This window comes from Nomascus leucogenys, chromosome 14 (assembly GCF_006542625.1).
Source record: "Nomascus leucogenys isolate Asia chromosome 14, Asia_NLE_v1, whole genome shotgun sequence".
NCBI lineage: Eukaryota > Metazoa > Chordata > Mammalia > Primates > Hylobatidae > Nomascus > Nomascus leucogenys.
The window spans coordinates 24,018,804-24,041,837 of NC_044394.1; positions in this window are offsets into that span (position 1 = coordinate 24,018,804).

Genomic DNA, 23,034 nt, shown 5'->3' on the forward strand with positions numbered 1-23,034 from the left:
CTTTCTAGTCAATTTCCTCTAACCCTAATGGGGAACTTTCTTATTTCTGTCACTTTAGTTTTACCTGGTCCTGATCTAATTAATATGTAATATATTATGTATTCCTCTATATTTGGCTTTTGTTCAATATGTTTTAGAAATTCATCTACTTGTATCAATAATATGTTCATTTTAACAACTAAGTAGTATTCTATTGTGCAGATATACCACAATTTATTCTCCTGTTGAATATAGTGGGTTGTTCAGGTTTTAGTAGTTATCAATGAGGCTGTTGTGGACATTCTTGCATGAGCCTTTTCTGTGGAACACCTGTCTATAATTCTCTTGGGTGAGTATCTATGAGTGAAATTGGTGAGCTGGAAGGAAGTTATATATTTAGCTTTTAAAAAACCCTACCAAAACAACTTTTCAAAGTGGTTTTACCATTTTATGCTTCCATCAGCATTGTATGAGCATTCCAGTTGCTCCACATCCTTGAAGCTTTTGGTATGGCTATTATTCTCATTATAAAATACCCATCTCAAAAGACGTAAAATTGTGCATTATTGTGTTCGTTTAATTTATATTTTTATAATGACTAATGATACTGAGCAACTTTTTATTTATTGACCGCTTGTGTATATCCCTTTGTAAAATGTCAGTTCAAATTGTTTGCCACTTCTTAATTAGGATATTTGTCTTCTTAATTTTTGGAGTTTTTATACATTCTGAATGAGGTTCTAATTAAGGTAAATGTTTAGGGATATTGTTTTAAGTTTGTGGCTTGTGATTCATTTGCTTAATGGTCTATATATTGAAAGAAAGGTTTTAATTTTGTTAAGGTACAATTTCTAATTTTTGCCTTTTATAGTTTTTGTTTGTTCTCTCATGTTTAAATATTTTTTGCCTAACCCAAAGTCATGAATATATTTTCCTATTCACTTTTTGAAGCTTTATAGTCTTGCCTTTTACTTTAGCACCACAACTTATCTCAATTTAGCTTTTGTGTATGGGTGAGACAAGGGTCTAGGTTCTATTTATGCCCATATAGATATGCAGTTTTTCCAGCGCATTTCTTGTGATGGCATCCATCCTGTATTTAAGACTTTTATTTTGAGATAATTATACAGTCACATAATTTTCCACATATGAAATAATATAGACAGCTCCCATATATCCTTTGCCACATTTTCCCCATTGCTCATATCTTGCAAAGCTGTAGTACAGTATCACAACCAGAATACTGACACTGATACAGTCAAGATTCAGAATATTCCCATCACCACAAGATCCCTCATATTGCCCTTTCAGAGCCACACTTATCTCCCCCTAACACCCTTAACCACTGGCAAGCACTTATCTGTTCTTCATTTCTACAACTTTGTCATTTCAGAAATAATATATAAGTGAAGTCATATAGTACATAATCTTTGAGGATAGACTTCCATAGTATGGGTGTACCACAGTTTGTGTAATCGTTCACCTATTGCCAAACATATGGGTTATTTCCAGTTTTTGAGTATTATGAATAAAATTATTATAACATTTGTGTACAGGTTCTTGTGTGAATATAAGTTTTTGTTTCTCTGGGATACATGCCCAGTTGTTTGGTAGTTGCTTGTTTAGATTTTTAAGTAAGTACCAATCTGTTTTCCAAAGTGGCTGTAATATTTTGTATTCCTGCGAGCAATGTATTCGTGATCCAGGTCCTCTACATCCTCTCCAGCACTTGGTGTTGTATTTTTTATTTTAGACATTAGATAGATATATAGTGATGTTTCACTGTGGTTTTAATTTATATTTCCATAATGGCTGATAATGTTTAACATATTTTTATGTATTTGCTTATTTGACATCTGTACATTCTCTTCTGTGAAATGTCTCTTCATGTCTTGTACCAATTTTCTAATTGGATTGTTTGTTTTACTGGTGGTTTTTGAGAATTCTTTATGTATTCTAGCAGTGAGTCCTTTGTTGGATATATGGTTTGAAGGTATTGTCTCCCAGTCTGCACCTATTATTTTTATCCTCTTAACATGGTCTTGTTCAGAATAAAATAAAGTCCAGCTTTATAAGTTTTTGTTTTGCCTTTTATGGATTTTGTTTTAGTGGCAAGTATAAAAATATTCTGCCTAGCATAAGATCCCAAAGGTTTTCTTCCACTTTTAGAAAAATTTTTAGGGTTTTACATTTTTAAGTTCATGATACATTTTTGAGGGTTTTTTGCATAATGTGTGAGAATTAGGTCAAGGTTTAATTATTTATTTGTTTTGCCTATGGATATCCAATTCCTTCGGCACTGCTTGTCAAAACAACTATCTTCCCTCTATTAAATTATTTGTACCTTTATAAAAAATCAGTTGAGAGTTGAAGTCTGTGGACCTGGTGGCATAGGAACCTCTAAAAGTCCTCTCCTTCATTAAAGCAATAAGGACACTGGTGAAAAATTATCGAAATCAACTCTCTCAGTACTCTGGAAGTTAACCAAAAGCTTGCAATAATTCCTAGGCATTATTTCAAGAAAAGTGGCTGAATCTCGGTAAGACCAGCACACTTCATGGTGTTTTTAATTGCCTGATTTCTACCTCCCTCTCTCCAGCTGTGCTGTAGCCTTGAAACACAAAAGCTTACAATCACGATGAAACCAGCACACTAGTAGTCACTGATGAGTACAGAATAGGATTGGAGCTTTCCCAAAGCCCTATTTCCAACTTGTAGTGTATGAAAAGCAACAATTCATCTTGTATAATATGTGGTGATAGCAACATCATGACTATTTCCCAAGGGCCTGCTCTGTGTTAGTCTCTGAAGAGACATAAATGAGAAGCCTCTGCTATGTTCTGCAGAGGAATTTGCTGTCTTCAGTGGTTCAGGAAGACACAGACATATTTAAAATCATGTGTTCAGTCTCATCTCTCTTTTCTTTACATTCTCTACATTTCCCAAGGCAATCATATGATGGGCACATCAGATGATTTCAACTTTCATCTAGATTTTAAGGACTATAAAATCTGTAAGCCTTGCCAACATTTTCCTCTTAGAATTCCAGCCCCATATATCCAACTGGATAGCAGGTAGCAGTAGCTGAGTTTCCCCACAGACAACTTCAATGCAGTGTGTCCAAAGCTGAAGTCACCATCTTTCCCTCCCAAATCTGCTTTTCTTCTGCAGGCCCTATCTTGGTACATGTATTTCCTCAAAGTAAGCTTTCTAAAATTTCATTCGGATGACCTCATTAGACTCCTTAAAAACTGTCGTACAGTTCCACAGTAGACAAGCTGCATTTCTGTATCAGCGTCTTTGCACTGGCTAATCCCTCAAATTAGAATGCCCTTCTCTAGATAGCCACATGTCTTACCCTTTCATTTTGTTTAGGCCTTTTTTCGTCAAGTTTTGTCTGGTTAGAGATGACTCCTCTAACTGCCTGTATAAAATTATAAAATAATATCCCTCTGTTTTCCTCATCTTTCATGGCATTTATCATTCACATCGCATGTCTGTGTGTGTTTGTGTATGTGTTTGTGTGTCTGTATGGTTTCCTTCTATTTATTTTTCTCTCTCCACCAGAATATAAGCTCCTTAGGAACAAGTCTCTATTTTGTTCTCTTGTAACTCCAGTGTTATGAAAGTTCTCATCACACAGAGGCCTTTGATTAATATTTTTAAATATTTACATAGCCCCAGCCTAGACTCTTTCTTTTCTTTTTAATAGGAACACAAAACCTTTCCCACAAGTCCCTTGAAATATTCCTCTTTTGTTTCATAGGCCAAAAATGTGTTACATGGCATCCCTACAATAAAGAGAGGCTGATAAACTTTGAGCTTTTGTCCTCTATAGCTAAAGGAGGCAAGGGAGAAGGAATTGAGAATAGACTTGGGGTAGTCATTCATTGGTGCCCACCATTCCAATCCCATTCCTCACCTAGTTGGGTCTTGCCATTGTCTTTTTAATCTTTTAGTTCAAACATCATTTCCTTAAGAGTCTCTCCCCTGACCACCTCATCTACAATGTTCACTTCAGGTTTTTTCATTAAAAAACTTCACTGAACAATTTTTCAGTTATGATTTATAATTGTCACTTCTGCTCCCTCTTCCTGGAATTATCTTTTGTAGTTTTTCAACTAGCTGACTTCTCAGCTCAAATGTACAAGAAGCCTTCCTATGCCAACCCCTGTAAAATAGTACCACCTCCCAACCATGTAACTTTTGATTTCATTGACTGATTTTCTTAATAGCATTTATAGATAGCTGAAATAATTTATTAGTTTATTTTCTGTTTTCTCCAGTAGAGTATAATATTGATAAGATAAAGTGATTTTCTGCTTTAGACCACACGACTGAAAATAGTGAGTGGCCTTTGTTAAAACTAAGCCTTCTTTAATCTCAAAAAGTTAAATTTTGAAGACATGTTAGTAAATAAACCAAAAGCAAAATGTATGCTATCATGAGCACTTCTACCTGAGTCCAAATAAGTGATTGAGTAACATGAGTTCTGAGACTTTTCTGACCTAAAGTCTGATGATAAAAGGTCAAAGTCAAGAGACATTAAAATCTAGGGCTATAGTATTCAACTCTGAAAACTGCCAAAAGGAGTCAGAAAACTGGGTTGAACATTTATCACAATTTGATAATATCTTGATTCATACAGAAATGTATAAAATTCCAAATACAGATATTCAACAAATGTGGAATGGCTCCAAGAACCGTATCAAATCTTTGATAAATTTATCCAATTCCTGACATATAAAGAATCAGGTTAAATAGGGTTATATTTTTTAATTGGGGAAATTGACCATCATAATGTGTAACTCAACAGGATTGAAGTCATTGAGGTCATGCTTAATGTAGTTTGGATGTTGCCCCCCACAAATCTCATGTTGAAACGTAGTCTCTAGTGTTGGAGGTAGGGCCTGGGAGGTGCTTGAATCATAGGGATGGAGCTCTCATGAATGGCTTAGCACTGTCCCCTTAGTGATGAGTAAGTTCTCATTCTGGTAGTTCACACAAGATCTGGCTGTTTAGAAGAGTATGGCACTACCCTCTACCCCCACCCTCCCTCGGCCCTACTCCCTCTTGCTCCAGCTCCTATCATGTGACATGTCAGTTCCCCTTCCCCTTCTGCCACGACTGTAAGCTTCCTGAAACCCTTGCCAGAAGCAGATGCTGGAGCCATGCTTGTACAGCCTACAGAACTGTGAGCCAATTAAGCCTCTTTTCTTTATAAATTACCCAGCCTCAGGTATTTCTTTATAGTAATGCAAAAGCAGACTAACACGTGATCATTTGGTTTTTTTTTTTCTGAAGTTACATTTTTTTCTCTCCCCAAATATGAAAAAAGAAAACTTAGTTTCCAAAATATCTAATTATAAAGTCACATTATAACTGAGAATAATTTTCCAGTTTGAGCTGTGAGCTGGGAGCTTAAAGTACCCAGCAATTCCAAGGCTCTCAACCTCTCTCCAACTCAATTTATCATACTCCAGTAAGGGACAATATAGGAGTTTAATCAAGAGGGAAAATGGGGGGGGGACACTGTCAAAATGTAGCATCAGTAGATTTCAAGCTGAGTAGTAAGAAGCACTGCCATTACAGCATCATGTGTCCTCTAACTGCAGACAACCGTTCTTGATTCTGAAAAGAAACATGGTCCAGAGAGCAACTGATAATCCCTGGGAACATTTATTTATTTATTTATGAGATGGAGTCTCGCTCTGTCACCCAGGCTGGAGTGCAGTGGCTTGATCTTGGTTCACTGCAAGCTCCGCCTCATCCCTGGGAACTTTTTAAACTGTCAATGCCTCAGATATGGCAGGGGCAAATGATACCTGTGTACTCAGCTACTTTACTATCATGACCACCAGGAAGTTTTATCAGATGCGAACTCTCCAGCCTCCAGTTTCCCATTTCAGAAATACAGATTTCAAGCGTGGCCCCTCTCCCCTAAGTACTCCATATGATAGAATTCCCACAATAGCTATGGAAACTCTGGTTTTCAACTGCAAACACCAGACATCCATTAGGATTCCAGGAATTCCTGCTAGATTTATTTCAGGACTCTCTTAAAAGTACAAAAGTTCTAAGAGAAAGAAAGAAAACTTGGAAAATATTTTTTATAACTTTTTTCCTGAATGAAGAAGGAAGAGGAGGAGGAGGAGGAAGAGAGAAGGGCCACCTGTATTTGAAGGTTATTACCCTCTCTCTTTCTATATTCTAGGACCAATAGAACTAAAGCCTAATTTGAACGTCTTCTCTTCCTAGTGTCCTTGCCTCCTTACAAACTTAGTAAATATTTATGTGGCCCCTTATACCACTTTTTATTATTATCAGAATTTTCTGTTAATTTACACTCATGACCCTTTGTCTTATTGCTACAACTAGAAATATTTGCTCTTTCCCCCATTAGCATGTGGCATGGTTCTAGGATCACAGAATGTTCTCCATGAAGACTTTCCCATTCATTGATGGATTAATTGACTGGTTGTCCTTCATATCCTGAATTAATCTCTATTATGGCATGGAGAGCTACTTTTGTTTCTCTGTCCCACTGCTGCAACCCCTTCCCCTCACCTCTCATGGCTTCTCAGTAGAAAAAGACCAAACTTAGACAGGTTCCCATGTCTGAATTGTAGACATGTCAGGAAAGGGCAGCCAGGAAAAAAAAAAACAAAACAGTAGTTTTTTATTTGTTTCTTTGTGGTTTTGATATGTTGGAATGTATTCTCTGGAGACCTTTACCCAATGAATTAAAAGATCTGAAATTCCCTCATCAGAGTAACTCTTAGTCCCTTTCCATCATTTAGCCTCAGTGCAAAAGCTATGAAGAATAATTAAATTATCCCTTTCCCATATACCTTTAACACCTTTGAGGGACATCTCAGTGTTCTAGGGAACTTATTTCAGAAAGACATCTATAGATAGGTAGATTGTTTCTCTGATTTTGCCATCAGCAATAAAAGAATCAACTTCATTTTTCAAATAGATGTTCTGGTTTTTATTTTTTGAGACAAGGAAGGAAAAGAAAGACTTGGAAAAACCCCAGGAAGATATTCATGCTTTTTATAAGGGTTTGGCTGCCTGGCTTTAAAACGTGACTTGGCCCATAGTAGCTTCTCAATAAATGTTGTTGACTGAAGCAGATTTTCATAATATTTGCTTTTGGTAAAAAGTGTCTTGGTACCTTTTAAGAGCAAAGATTTATGATAGCCTATTCTGTTGCCTGCTATTTTTGAGCAATCCATGACATTCTTTCAATAGTATAAAACCAGCAGCCTTGAGGGTAAGGTTTTGTATGTACCAAAATTTCCAGTTTTCAGCCCTAATATATTTGTATACCCTCAGCTTATCTAATTCCCCATGAAAGTTTGTCAAGCTAATCACTAGCTCTTATGATCAAAGACTTTGTGGGCATTCAATTCCTATTCTATCATACTAAAGTTAAAGAGGCAAAATTCAGCTAAGTATGGCTTTAGGGGGCTGGGTGTGGTGGCGCATGCCTGTAATTTCCGCACTTTGGGAGGCTGAGGCAGGTGGATAGCTTGAGGTCAGAAGTTCAAGACCAGCCTGAACAACATGGTGAAACCCCATCTTTACTAAAAGTACAAAAATTAGCCAGGCATGGTGGCAGGTGCCTGTAATCCCAGCTACTTAGGAGGCTGAGTAAGGAGACTTGCTGGAACCCGGGAGGCGGAGGTTGCAGTGAGCCGAGATTGCAGCACTGCACTCCAGGCTAGGTGACAAAGTGAGACTCTGACTCAAAAAAAAAAAAAAAAAATATATATATATATATATATATATATATGGCTTTAGAGAATGTGCTAGGGATTAATTTGTAGGGCTGTAAAGACACAAATGTATACATCTAACCTGTGTTTCTCCCCTAGGAATTCTACCTGTTAATCTTACATAGTGAGGCTCTTCCAGCTTGGCTTATGGTGACTTTCAGCTCTTCGTAGAGAGCTGAGAAAGCCAATCCATAAATATTTACCACATCTGTAATTTTCAGCATTCCTATTGGTCCACTCTTTGCATCTGTCTAATTTTTTCATTTTCATGACTGCCTGTAACTGAAAGAATGAACACTTTTGTCTTCAGCTTGACAGCCATGCCCAAGACATCTACCCTTCTTTCTCTGGGATCATTTCAAATAATCATTTCAATTCTAAGATTCAGTAACCTCAGTCTCTCAATTCTTAAGCATCGTGCTTACATTCAGTCTTCTCAATGCTCAAAGAGGAGTGTGTGATAAACAGAAAGTTTGGTATTGTTTTTCATCCCCAAGTATATGAAAAAAAAAGTTGCTCAATGCTAAGATTAGATGAGTTCAATTAGACATAGAAAAACCATGAAGTGGATGAAATTTCTCTAACGCACCTCCTCCCCATCATGTTCCTTCTCTGCTTCCCTCATTTTAATATCTTTTGCTTCAGAAGTAACCACAAAATGATGAGGACCTACCCCTGCCTGTTTCAACAGACACAGTCTATTCACACAACACACGTTATTATTTTAGTCACTATGTTATCTACTTCTAAGCTGCCTTCATTTTGAAAACACAACATAAATCTGACCTCTCCCAATTGTCTCTGGGAAAAGGAATTGAGAGAAAAAAACATCTCCTCTCTTGGGTTTTCTTACACTTTTCTTTTCCCCTCTAGGGTTTTGTCACACTTATTCCTAATGGTCTCAGCTCTCCTCCCTCACTGGGGTTCCTTACCGCCCTTCTCCCTGACCCACCATAGACAAAGATTCCTGGATATTCTTAGCACAACAGAGGCAGCCTCAGGCTCTCAACAAAACTTTACCAAAATGTAAAATAAAAACCATGAAAGAAAATGATGGTGGAAAATACAGATAACTTTTAAAATAGCCACATTTTCAACCTGTATGTTTTTTATTTCAAGCATTCTAATAAAAGGAAATCAGGGTCTTACTTACTGAGTACAAAGAAGGGCTCCTCCTTGGATAAGAACATACTAGTCTGGGAATCACTGAGGTAACTCCAAAGGTAGTTTTTATTCTCTCCCCGATTTGGAGGCCTATTGCCTATAAGTTCTGTTTTGTTTTCTCATGTTTAAAGTTGGGCCTATTTAAACTCTTCAAAGTGGCACAATGTCTTGGTTCTACCCTCCTGACCAGAAAGTTACATATACCATTTCCAGTTTTCAGTTGGAAGAAAATCACCTTTGAAATGCAAGACAGTCATGACTGACAATATAGAGATATAGGATAATGCAGTGATTCATTTCCTAGCTATGTCATATAGTAGCTGTGTGACCTTCAGCATATTACTTCCTTTCTGTGCCTCAGTTTCCTTATCTATAAAATGGGAATAATAGTACTTACTTCACAGCAGTTTTTTGTTTGTTTTTCAGGATTAAATTACTTAATTCAAATGAAATATTTTGAAAAGACTGAATTTTATTGTTGTTGTTGCTGATATTGACATGCTAAAGAACAAAGGAATTATTTATCCTTTCTTGGCCCATCTCCAGCCATCAGTAAATTTTTTATATCATTGAATCATATTTAATTCAGGTCTACTCTAACTCATTCCCAGGGAAATAGCTTGCAAACATGTGCCTATGACAATTTCATAGTGTAATAATTCCTTAGCCTTTCAGTAACAGTTCATTTAAAAAATTTTTGATTTATCACCAGTTCCAAAGATGGTCTCCAGTCAACTATGACTTTAGGTGTTTATGCCTTTGTGCATTTACCCCCAACATAGGGGCTACACTGGCCCATGATTCACTTTAACCAATAGAATATAGTAAAAGTAACACCATGACAATTTATGGCCAACGCCTTTAGAAAGCTTGGCAGGTCCTGCTTTTATGCTCTGTGGGGGACTTTTAGCTGCCATGTAAGTGGTCCACCTACCCTGCTAGAGAGACCCCATGAAAAGGCCATGCAGAGGAGAGACCCCAAAATTACATGGAGAGAATCCCAGCACTGCTTGCATCCCAGCTGAGCTCAGCCTTACAGCCAACTTCACCAAGGCCCCAGACATGAGAGTGAGGGCCTCCCGGGTACTCCAACTCTGAAGCAAAACAGTGGCTCAGCACAATCCAGCCAATCCACAGATTCAGGAGAGGTAATACAATGGCTATTGTTTTAGGCCACAAAGTTTCAGGGTAGGTTGTTATGCATCAATAGAAAGACTATCCGTATAGGAACTCCTTGTCTGACATTTGTAGACGAATAACCTTGAGGGAGTTATTGAACCTTCATAAGGCTCAGTTTCCTCCGTTCTAACATGGGACAGTAGTAGTACTTCACAGAGCTGCTGTAAGCACCAGCTACAATGTATGCAAAACTCTTGGAATTTTTTAATAAATGGTAGTAATTATAAGCAGTTAGAGGTTGTTAGTTTTCTGATACATTCCTAAAGGGAGTTTTATTTCAAATAGGTAACCTGATGACCATAAGTCTTAACCTAAGTTGCTATTCATGTTTGCGGAGGCTGCTTCCTCCCTGTGTTTGCATAAAGTATGGATGAATGTGAACATCTTTTTCTTCACCCATAAAATTCAGGAGATAAGAACCGTAACCTATCTGACATATTCTGTATTTTTAAACAATGGTCCTGCTTTATTTTGTATAAGCAAAATATGTATTTGTTATGTCAACACGTAATTAAAATGGTTAAACATGGCATCACAAAGTTCTCACCCTAGCTTCCAGTTTAATGCTTCCTGAGAAGCTGTGGAAGATTTGTAAAATAAATGGTGTAAAAAACATGGGATGTTTTGGGTATGATGAATCTCATTTATTTTCACTGTCATCACTCACCCTCGTATATAATACCTGCTCCCTGCAGACTGAAATATTGCAGATGTTTTCAAAATAATATTAAGCCATGGAGAGACCACCAGAAATTTTCATCTGGTCACTTTCAGTTTAAATTCTCATCTACAAAGTTTCTTCATGTGTGTATTTCAAAAGCTTAAGCTTTCTTGGGCACTTGTTCCTGGAGCCAGTTGCCTACCCAACATCCAGCTGCAGAGAACTTGAAAAGAGTTCCTGGCATTCCATGAAGCACGTAGGATTGAAGAACAAGGAGGCGAGAGATAAAACTAGTTATAACTATTCATTAGTTTTTGGTACATCAGATAATTTGTGTGATGGCTTCAGGGCTCTAATTGAATCACTTTTCCCACCTTGTCTTAATTTTAATTATGCAGCAATCATTTTTACCAACCTGTGCAAAGGAGCCATATGAAAATGTGACATATGACAATATACATTTACCTAAGCTCCAGGACTACAGTGACCTACAGGCAATTAGCTACTGCCTCTAGCACTGAAACGACCAATTAAAGAGTTAACGAAATGCCCTCCAAATCACCTACATGTTAAGGTTTTTTGGACTGCCAGGAACATTGCACTTCAACTGATATAATTTTTGACTGACTGATTTAGTAAGTCTACATCTGCTAAAATTCCAGACTCATGCCTGTAAAACTGAGGAGTCAGGTTTTATGAGGTGCTTTCACTGTCATTAAAGAGAATCCCACCTTAGCCCTTCTCCTAACAAGACAATCTTGCAACCGTCATTATGAGATGTGATCCTAGCGTGTCATCATGGAAAAAAGTGGCTTGCTAGGTCAATAAGGATAGAACTGAGTTCATCTCATGGATGTAAGACATTCATTGTAGTGGCTATAAGCCAGGAACTGAATATAAAGGAAGGAAGGAAGGGAAGGAAGGGAGGAAGGAAGTGAAGAAAGAATGAGGAAAGAAAAGAAAGAAAAGGGAGGAAGGAAGGAAGGAAGGAAGGAAGGAAGGAAGGAAGGAAGGAAGGCAGGCAGGCAGGCAGGCAGGCAGGCAGGCAGGGCAGGCAGGCAGGTAGGCAGGATTGATATTTTAAACTATACTTTTAATGTGTCATAGCTATCCTAAAATTTAGATATGGAATAAGCTAAGGAGAAAGGGAAGCAACAGCCATCATCATGAAACTTTTTGAATTGTTCCAGACTTTCCTTGAGATAATATATGTCCAAATGCAAAATCCATACTAAGTTGAATAGGTTGGGTTCCCTGGGTATAGTCCCTGAAATAAGAATTTATTAAATAAGTGATCCCACAAAGGCCCAGGAGTGGTGTGAAAAAGCAGACAAGAAAGGGAAGAAGCCAACACAGGATGTGTTAGTAAGCCTATTACCCCTGTGGTCAACTGCAGCTGAAGCCTGCTGGGGACAACTGAATGACAGGGTTGAACAAGTAGAGCTGTCCCACCTGAGGGACAAAATAGCTGCCTTATTTATCCGTCAACTCCTGTCAGTCATTGTCCTGCTCCATAGGAAGGCTGGACGTACTCCAACAGCCAGAGAAAGCTTTCGGGCAGAGAGTTGAGGTGCTTACAGTAGAAAGCCTTCAACATGCACAGGATGGTGGATATTGAGATTATCTGTGTAAGGACATCAAGAGTTTACTATAAATATTAACCCCAAATTAATGAGTGTTTGAGCAATAACAAATTTCCTTGTGGGGCTTGCTTGAACTGGTCCAGTCCACATGGCTCATTCATTGTATCTTGGATGTAAAGGTAATCTGTTTGTCTGTTGTGACCCAGTTTAATCCCTAAGATCTGTCTTTGGGATAGAACACCTCAGGGCACCACTCTTGCCCTTTGGGATGTAATAGAATGAAAGGACTGGTGAGGAAGAAGGAGTAACACAAGATCTATGAAAAAGCTCATTACTTCTCTGCAAATCACATATTTTATTTGGCTGGGCACCTGACTGGGGTAAGCCCATAGAAAATATGTTTGCTAAATTCAAATAAATTGGGACACAGGCCTAATAACTAAATATGTTACAAGAAACAAAGAATATAATTTAAAAAGGGATCTAATGAAAATCTGAACCAAATTATAACCAGTGATCAGAACCTTCCTCTAAACTACTTTAACTGTGATCTAGACATGCACATTAAACATTATAAAGATAAAGACAAAAAAATCGGGAAACGCATAGGGAGTTATATTGAGTCTGTTTTTTGGAACAAATCAAATAACCTAAAATGAACTCTATTGTCATTCTTACTCGAAGAGTTAGTTTTAAGGGGATGTCCAGATATCACAAAAAGAAAATACTCTTTTTCAGATGTCTTCTTCCTGATTTCATGGCAGAAATCCCAAGGAGTTGTCAGTCAGTCAGTCAATATACATGCAGCACTTGTATCAAGTCAAGAAATACCCACTAGGTACCTACTAACATTCCAGAAGTGAGCTCATGACTGAAGCCGAGAGAAACCAAACTGTAGGGCTCTGCCCTTTCACATCTGCCAGAGATGGGCTGATGGATGACAGATGCATGAATGCATTCATTGGTTAAGTGATTGAACTAATGAATGAATGAACTCCTTCATTCCAATCTCTTTGTGGATAGTAACCTTGTCTTTTCTACTCTGTAAACTATGTACCCCCTTTGATGCTTCATGCATGTTGTAGCCACTTTTTGTCTTCATATTTATCTTCATATTTCAACATTCCATTTATTACATTTTTGTGAATAAAGTCTTCCCACTGCCCTTCTGCTGCCTTTACACTTTCTCTTGAGTGTCCATTTGTACGCAAATTAGTGCAGTCAAGCAGGCATATATATTAGGCATTTTACTGATCAGTTCTTCACTTTTGTCTGAAAGTTTGAAAAAATTTTGTTCAATTTTAGTGCATGCTTTGGGCTTGAACAAATACAAATAATTTTATGAATAGGTCAATTTTTTATAGCTGTCATTATCCTCTATTCTGTTTTATTAAGCCATTGTTGATGTTTTAGATTAAAAGTTTCCAGATGACAGGGATTGTGAACACCACCTTAATTACCCTTAGACAGAGTAAAGATTTGTTACCTTGTCTCAGGGTTAAAAGACGTATTTGACATTGTGTTGTCCAAGTGGCCCATTTGCTGCTCCCATCTTTTCAATAACATTGCTGTGTCTACCTTCTGATCATCGATGTGAATAAATTGCTTCAAGATAGTATAAAGCCTGGCATTTCATAGTGGGAGTATATATTTAAAATATTAATTCCTAGCAAATAAGTAGCCTATTGACTTAGTATCTATTCACATTAAATCTGGCAGAAATCAGAAAGTTTCTTGAGAGCAGAATTTAGAAAAGTGTGATTAATAGACACTGAAGAGTAAAGAGAAAGACAGGAGGCAAGTGGACTTAAGGACAACTGTGTTGGTTATCTCTCATTGCAATTATACAGCATAACAAACAGCACAGCAACTTGGTGGCATGCAATGATAGACTTTAATTTTTGCTGTAAGTCTATGTCTTGGTTAGGTGCCTCTGCCTGTCTGAGCTTGGCTTGCTTTTTCTCCTGTAGTCAGCAGGTAGGTCAGCTGAGGATCTGGCTAGTCTAGCAGGGACTCAGTTGGGATGACCTGCCTCTGGTGCATGTGGTGTCTCTTCCTCCAGCAGAAAAATCAGGAAACATTCTCATGGCAGGATAGGAGTCCAAGAGAGAACAGAAGAACACAAGTGCTCTTGAGGGCTATGGTCAGAGCAGGCACACCCATAGCATCATTTACACCACATTCCATTGGTCCAAAGTAGTGATAAGACCAACCAAAATTCAAGGGATGAAGAAATTTACCCCATCTTTTGCTGAGAGGAGGTGCAAGTCCCATTGCAAAGGAAGAAAATCTATAAAACAAGGCCACTAACCTGCGCCATCAATCTAATCTACCATTAACTAAACAATTCAGTGAATAAAAAGGGAATTACAACAAATAAAAAAAAATGGCCAGGTGCGGTGGCTCACACCTGTAATCCCAGCACTTTGAGAGGCCAAGGCAGCAGATCACTTGAGGTCAGGAGTTTGAGACCAGCCTGGCCAACATGGTGAAACCTCATCTCTACTAAAAATACAAAAACTAGCTGGGTGTGGTGGCAGGCACCTGTAATCCCAGCTACTGGGAGGCTGAGGCAGGAGAAACACTTGAACCCAGGAGGCAGAGGTTGCAGTGAGCTAAGATGGAGCCACCACACTCCAGCCTGGGTGACAGAGCAGGACTCTGTCTCAAAACAAAACAAACAAACCAAGAGCAACCGATCCTCTTAAATAAATTAAAAACTAATGGGAGAGAGAGAAGAAACAATTATTTATTCAATTATTCAGTAGATATTTACCAGTTGTCTACATTCAAGCTTCCTACTGGGTAGACATATGATTCAAATATAGCCCCTATTCTCAAATAGTTCAGGATCTCAAGAATTTGCATGGAGCAAGCATCATTTGGATGGTGTTTTGCACATTGTTATAGATAATGAATATTTATTGGCCAGTGGTAGGATTAATGCTAAACAAAGCATAAAGTTTTCAGAAAACATTATCTTAGATTCCATAAGACTATTAGACTGTTTTTGGATGGCAATCCTTCAGTGTTTAGAATATGCTAAAAAATGAAGAAAATGTAAATGTCTAAGAGAGATTGATAGGTACACTTAACTTCCCTGTGTAATCGTTTCCTGTTTTTTTTTTTTGTTTTTTTTTGTTTTTGTTTTTGTTTTTTTTTTAAGGGGGTTAGGGTTGCACTCAGCTGGCAGAGTCAAAACACGAGTTAATGGACCTTCCTAATCACAAGGCAAGCACTACTAGTACGACATAGGAGCCTCTCAGCAATAACTGACCTGACAGCCCAGATCGGGGGCAGGAGCCCTAAGTCAGACAGGTCCTGTATCCTCAGGTCCTCTAATTTCCAGGTCAATGAAGACAGAGAACAGCTAGGCTATGACAGGTGTTCTCTCTTCCACGTTTCATGAAGGACAGGTAAGAGGAGTAAGAAACTGACAATTCAAACTTACCTATATTTTAATGTGTATGTACACGCACATAAACATGACACATCATACATTCACACACACACACGCATTATACACATATACGTTGAACCAATCAATACACACTGAAAAATCCTTGGCCTTGGGTTTGTTCTTATAGACATCTTGACCTCACTGTGGAGGCCAAGAAAGCTGTATAAAGAGAGAAAGGCTGTGAGCTGGAGCTGAGGGCTTCCTTGATTTGAAAAGTGAATTTCAAGATGAAAATAATCAGGAAGAACCAATACCACACGGTTGTTTATGTGTGCGTGTGATTGTGTGGACGTGAATGCATGTGATTATGCCTCAGTGTGTCTGTGTGTAATGGGGCATTAACACCAGCTCACATAAGCTGCTCTGCTTTATAAGTTGGTATTTTTTTTTTTTTAAAGAAAATCAAGCCATTTTTTTCCTTCTCGTTCTCAAAGATGAAGCAGTTTACAGATGCTGAATCCTTTTTTAGGAATAATTCTCAATGCATCATTCAAATATCCTTTGAGCTGAGCACACGATATGCACATCATGAATACATATAATCACCGTGCAATCCTTTGTGAAGATTTTGAAAATAGCATCTAAAAGAGCCGACCGTGGGTCTCCATCTGAGGATGTGCATTTGGTGAGTGTGGCTGAGCTGATTCTGGCCACTTATTTCCTCTTTAATGGGCCCCGTTGCATCTCCTGTGGTTTGAAACACTGAAAATTTCAGTGGTTCTGGTAGTTTAAAAGTAAATCACAATTTCTGGACCTTTATAAGAATTGTTTTGCAAGTCTGTCCATATCAAAGAGTACTTGTGGAATTTCAAAACAAGGCATACAAATAGATATATATTTTTAAAAGATCATCACCCTAAAATTAGCTAATTCCATCCTCTTCTAGGCCTGCTTGAGGCTGATGTGATTGAATTTCCAAAGCCTCATGTGGCAAGCTATATTGCTAGTATTTATCTACTGGAAACATTTACAAATGCTCAAAGTGCAATTTAACAACAACAATCCAGTTAGAAAGCATTTTTCTTGCTATCATGGTGACTCATTGTTCACAATGTTGAGGACTCTTTTCTTCACCTTCTTCCTCAGAAATATGTAACAAAGATTTTAAGAAAATGGTATTTACTAGAGGTCATAAAACTTAGCCTAGAGGACTGCATATCCTTCTCTCTTATCCAGACTGAGATATAAGGAAGGTCTGAAGTCACTTACTTGTTGTCCCTCTTTCTTACCACTCCCCATCCTGAAACCTGTGATTTAAAATACCAGACCTATAAAGTAAAAATATTATATTCTCCAGTTTGGAGAACATAAGGTTTTCTGATAAATTCTTTTATGTAAACCTGAAGTTCATTTGTACAAGGTGGCACTCTAAATGACTTCAACTGCCCCAACCCCTTTTCCAGATTCTGGTTGTCTTTAGCTATTTTTGATCTGTGAAATCTGATATTCAAAATCACGTGTTACTTGAAATATAAAACCAACCAGTGGTGGTGGATCATACCTGTAATCCCGGCACTTTGGGAGGCCAATGTGGGGAGATCACTTGGGTCTAGGAGTTCAAGACCTGCCTGGGCAACAGGGCAAAGCCCCATCTCTCGAAAAAATACAAAATATTAGCTGAGTGTGTTGGTGTGCACCTGTAGTCTCAGCTACTCGGGAGGCTGAGATGGGAGGATCACTTGAGCCTGGGAGGCGGAGGTTGCAGTGAGCCAAGATCAGGCTACTGCACTCCAGTCTGAGCAACAGAGCAAGATCCTGTCTCAAAAAAAAAAAAAAAAAAAAGGAAACATAAAACCAAACATGAGACATTTGCTTCTCATTATTATTTTATAATGATGGCCTCTGAAATTCAGAAGGTAAAAGAGTTGTTAACAGGGCAGTGGCCTATGTAGTCCTCCATCTCCATAGACTAATAACTTCTGAGTAAATATAATAACATAGTTTATTTATATAAAATGTCTATTTACTCAAAAAGCTTTCATATATATGTCTGTCTGTTACAGGTAATTCAAAAACAACATACATTATTACCTAGCCCCTAAATTCCAAAATTTATTTCTCAGTTTGAATGCAATTATCAAGTGCCTTCTCGGCATTTAACACAATGTTCATATTTTAGGCCAGTGTGTTTCAAAAGAAAGTGTAAAACAACTTTATTGTATTGAAAGGCTAGCATAAACAAACATTAAAATACACTTGAAAACAAGATCAATTCATAAGGAACTTTGTCATTTGCATGGTGATCAACAAACTAATAATGGGTATTTCTGGAGAACATGCACTATGGTGAGTTACAGAGGAAATCTAAGGTTTACTCCTTAACTTTGTGTATCTTACAATAAGGTTTGGGAGAAAACAGCAGAAGAGTAGAGAGGAAAGGAGAAGTCAATAGGGGCTTGAGAGGACATATTAAGCCATTATTGAAACTAGCTGGAAAGATTAAGCAAGAATCTGCTGAAGCACTTCTGTTTTTTTTTCCCCCCGTAGACAAGCGAATGGCGAGAACAGGGAGAGGGCTCTGATGAACCTCCTCCTTCCGCCTTCGAAAGCCCTGGGATGCAGTTGTGCATCTCACATAGAGGCAGACCCTTGAGCAGTTGTGAAGAGAAGGAGGGAAAAATACAGAATCTCTCTTCAATGTTTTCTTTAGTCAAAGAATGTTATTATCTTTTGAAAATCAAACAACCTCTTCTTACCTCTCTAGCTTCATGTCTCATCCACAGCCCCTTCATCAACCGGTTAGTTCATCCAGTATTTTAGTTAATTTCAATCTGAAATATATATCATGCCCTCAGTTCCTGAAATACTGCTATTCTGGTTCCTCCTGCCTGGAGTGTACTGCTTAGCCTTTTTTTGGACTGATTAACTGCTGCTTTAAATTTTACCTTCAGTGTGGCACGTTCGGTGCCCCAAAAGCCTGAGTTAGTTGATCCCCCAGTAAGTTCCCCCATTTCAGCCTATATGGACCATTCTGTACATTTCTTACATTTCTTTATAGGAAGTAAATACTTTGGCACATAGTAAACACTCAGATTTCTATCTAGCATATAATACTAAATAAATGTTAGCTATTATTATTCTCTTACTATTTTGTAGTTATCTGATTCCTTGATATTCCCCCTCACCAAAATCTCAGCTAGACTCTGTCTTGTTCACCAATGCAATCCATTACCTAGCGCAGTTCCAGGCACATGGTATTTCAGTTATTACACATATCCACTGGTATTTTCATTTAATAGTTTCTATTCTCCCCATTAAGACACCCCATCAAAACCCCAAACAAAATTCTTCTTTCAAAAGTACAAAACAAAGGAAAAGTGGGAAGAAGAGGATGAGACAAGACCTGGTGCAAGTAGAAAACTGTGAGACTTCCCATTACCATAAACAATGGAGAGGTAGTTTTGATTTTGTGGAGCCTGTTATAGATTAGTGTGTGTGTGGTTCTTTTTAATACTACAGTTTTGAGTGTATTGTTTGATCTGAGTTCCTGTTTGTGTTTCACAAGAGGATATACATACTTCAAGAATATTTAGGTCTATAATTTAAATAGGATACTCTTTGTTTTTAGAATTTGTCTTTAAGAGTTTCCTTTTCAAGGCTTTCGGGTGAATCCCAGAGATAACTGATATAAATTGAGATCTCCTTCCAGTTTCTCATCCATAAAAGGGGAAAATGTTAATAATTATTTCATGGAGTTCTTAAGAAGTATGGTAGGCTAGGCCGGGCGTGGTGGCTCATGCCTGTAATCCCAGCACTTTGGGAGGCTCAGGTGGGTGGATCACTTTAGGTCATGAGTTCGAGTCCAGCCTGTCCAACATGGTGAAACCTTATCTCTATGAAAAATAAAAAAAAAAAATAGCCAGCTGTGGTGGCAGGCGCCTGTAATCCCAGCTACTCCAGAGGCTAAGGCAGGAGAACAGCAGGGACCCGGGAGGCAGAGGTTGCAGTGAGCTGAGATCGCACCACCACACTCCAGCCTGGACAATAGAGCGAGACTCCATCTCAAAAAAAGAGGAGGCTGAAAATGGTCCCCCAAACGATACCCACATTACGTTCCTGGAAACAGTGAATGTTACTTTATTCGGAAGAAGGGTATTTCCAGATGTGATTCAGTTAAGGATCTTAAAATGAGATAATCCTGGATTATCCATCCAGATGGGCCCTAAATCCAATGAAAGTAACCTTACAAGAGAAAGGCAGAGGGAGGTTAGAGACCAAGAGAAGAAGGGAAGAGACAGAAACATACAGAGAATGCCATGTGAAGACTGAAACAGAGACTGGAGTGATGCAGCCACACGCCAAGAAACTCCTGCTGGAAAAGGTAAGAAGGGATTATTCCCGGGAGCCTCTGGAGGGAGCACAGTCCTGCAGATACTTTGATTTCAGACTTCCGGCCCCCAGAGCTGTGATAGAATAAATTTCTGTTGTTTTAAACCAGGAAGTTTGTGGTGGTTTGTTACAGCAGCTGAAGGAAACTACTACAGAAGGTCCAGTGAATTAATACACACAGGGCACAGCACCAGTTCCTGGAATATTCTCATTCATATACTCATTCATTCAACAAATATAAGTATCTCCCAAGTCCTAGGCCTATTCTTATATTAAGAATATAGGAACAGAGAAAGGGGAATTAACTCTGAGGAAATTATACTCATAATTTTATACAGATTTTGTGAGATAGAGAGTTTCTCCACCCCTGATTGACTAGCCCTACTTTGTGTTGCTATTGAAATGCTTTTCTTTCTGTGGTGAAACCCACCCCTCCCCGCCCCTGACACATTCATTTGCAATTTCTACACACACCCACATTCTAAAGCTTCTCCTCTTCACATCCTCACCAACCCCCATTTCCAGGACAATCCCCAACTTGCCCCCATAGATACGAACCTCTAAAGATGTGGCAAATACAAAGAGGCTACTGCTCCTTACAAAGCATTTGTAGGGTTTCTCTCAACAGAAAAGCAAGCTAGCCTTTCTTCTAATTTTGCCCAGTCTCTCTACATTCTGGAACATCATTTTTAAACTGGATATAGGTACTTGATCCTTGTTCACATTTATCAGTTATATATATTTTTTGACTTTAGTCCATATAAATGACTCCTTCCCATGGGAAAGAGCAGAGGTTTTAGTACTTTTATCATGGGAACACCCTCCTCAGCAACTGAGACTGACTCTAATGCAATCCACCTCATGAAAGAAAGGTCATTTTCTTGTTTCATGTGATGCTGAAATGAGGCATGTTTGTTGTGAGCTAACAAGAAAAACTAACAGAAAATGAAAAATAGATGTATACTTCGTGCTAAAATAGCACATCACGCTGCACGTCACATCCTAGCAAGCAAGCACTCTAATTTTTTTAAACGCAGAAAGAAGTCATTTAAAAAATTATTTTAAAAATCCTTATAAAAGAAAGTAGAAAACAAAGTTTGAAACACTATGGATGCTACCTGCTACAGTGTTGAACATAACATCTTGCCCCAAGTAGGATTTAGATTACGATAACCCATAGCATCCATATCATATTTACCTGTGTCGCTGCAATAGATGTGTCCTGTTCTTTTGTTGTTTAAACTTATTCCTTATTTTTATAAAATATATTTTTCATCAGCAGTTTCTTCTTCTACCTATATTTTGTAAGGAGCCCTGGAAGAGACGTTTCTTTCAGGAAGTGACTGTTATGACAGAATTATAAACAGCCAAATGTATCTAGATTAATATAAATGTCCTGCATGTGACAATTTGCCCCCACCAGAAGCGATTTTTTACTAAGATTGAGCAATTTACCTGAGAAAAACATCTGACAGAGACAGAAACTGCATCACTTGTCCAAAGGGAGGACACAGATAAATATTTTCATCTGGCTCTTGCTCAGTGACTCTGAGCTACACATCATTCACATCATTCATGTTTCTGTTCATCACCTCACTATTTGAGCCAACATGAGCAAACTGCAAAGCTCAGGAGGGTGCACTCAGGCTCACCTAGTGGACAGTTGATCCGATGGACACCAAGGACCTGGACAAATGGATTCATTCAGTTCAGGAAGAAAAGTGAGTCAGAAGAAAGTAATAATATTGACTACCAAGCAATGCTAGGGTGGGTAGCTCTGTCTTTTTCTAAATGTTGGAATCAGACTGGGGTCATTGATTCTAATTAGCAACAGACCAGCTCCTTATCCCACACAGGTCCCGTGGAGCTGAAGAAAATGAACCTGATTTGCCAAGTCAGAGCTTGCATTTAATTTGGAGAGGGAAATGTGGAGACTACACTTGGCCAAATCCCCCTGCCAAGCTCTGTCTAGGGCATCAGACAGCCAAAAGAGGGTAGAGGATGGGTAAAAAGTAAGGCAGAATAGTCAGGGAGGAGATATAAGTTATGAAGCTAGACAAAGCTGCAGGGAAATGTATGATAAGAAAAAGGTGACAGAGGTAGGGAAGCACCAGAAAATCCAAGGTGATAAAATCAAAGACAACTTTTCAAAGGACATCACTTTGTTCCCTGCTATTGTCTTGGGCTTCCTACTTTCATAGCAATCTACAGATCATTTAATCACTTAACATTTACCAAACACCTACAACAGGCCACGCACTGTAAGAGGAACTTTGCTTTTACCATTTTGCTTAATTCTTGCAGTAATCCTCTGTGCTTGGCTATTTTACATATAAGTCTGAGGTTTAGAAAAAAAGTAAGTCCCACCTCTAGTTAATGGCAAGGTCATAATTTAGCTCTAGGTTTGTCTGACTCCAAAGCTCATACATTTTCCACTATACCAGTAGAGTAAAAATAGTAAGAGAGTGCCTCATCAACTTCTGCAAGGGGGAAATATTTTTAATCAATACTTTAATGGAAAAGCCAGTGCTGGAACAATGTATCACTTAGGGGAAAATCCCTCTGAGATGGAGGTCCAGAAGAACAGGCTGCTCATTTTAATACCACTTGTGAAATTTCCAGCAGGGGAAATATGGGGGGCTCTATTTCTCAAAAGTTTCATGTGATAGAACACCTGAAAATAGGAATGTTCATTGTGAGCTAACAAAAAACTAACGTAGAAAATGCAAAATAAATGTATACTTCATGCTAAAATAGGCATGATTGCACATCACATCGTAGCTAGCAAGCACTGTTCCTAATTGTAAAGAATGCAGAAAAAAAACAAAATCTAGAAAATAATGCATTGAGTTTACTCTATCCCACTTTAGGATACCAGGTTTTCACGCAAAATTTGGG